This window comes from Belonocnema kinseyi, chromosome 7 (genome assembly GCF_010883055.1).
Source record: "Belonocnema kinseyi isolate 2016_QV_RU_SX_M_011 chromosome 7, B_treatae_v1, whole genome shotgun sequence".
Classification (NCBI taxonomy): Eukaryota; Metazoa; Arthropoda; class Insecta; order Hymenoptera; family Cynipidae; genus Belonocnema; species Belonocnema kinseyi.
In genome coordinates this window covers 122,558,781-122,559,546 of record NC_046663.1, presented here as the reverse complement: position 1 = coordinate 122,559,546, position 766 = coordinate 122,558,781, and positions in this window count along the sequence as shown.

Here is a 766-nt window from a genome sequence, read left to right as displayed (position 1 = left end):
TTTTTCATTTTTCTTAACGAACAATTTTTTTTTCAATTGGTTATAAAAACACGTAAATTCAGAAGATGTGGACTGTGACTGCAACAAATATATAGTCGGGAGTGGTGCTGACTGAAAACAGATGATTTGGAGCGATTCGCGCGCGCCATCTGTTGGTCATTCTAAGGACTTATTGAACTACCCTCGTAGATTGATCTTTTTCATAGTTCTTTAGTTGCGGCAATTGACCTTTCTATTTCTAACGCACTGTTAACTGTCTCTGAAAATAATAATAATTTGCGTATTCTAGTTTGAAGTTCTGTTCTTAGCCCTCTAATAAAACAATCTATTGCGTCGTTTTTTAATTCTTCTATAAAATTGTCTTTTATTTTATTGACTTCTGCACTCAAAATATTTTTATTTTTTGCTTTATATGCGTCACTTATTTTATCAGAGATTTCTTTTACTCTAGTTGCATAGGAGTGTACTTTTTCATTTTCCCATTGATAAATGTTACCTAATTCTCCCTGAAGTTGATAAACCGTTTTTAATGGTTCGTACACTGTTTTTAGTTTATTTATTAGTTCATCTATTGTATTGTAAGTGTAACCATAAATACATTTTCGAGCTTCTCCCGCGAGCTTACTTCTGATAAGTTTAACTAAATTTGCTTCTACTTCTATTCCAGGTAGCATTAACCTTGCTTCTTCGCATGCCTCAAAAAAATGACTAAAGGGGACGTTATTTGTTCCGTCGAATAATGGAATGACCTCTAGGGCACCTTTCA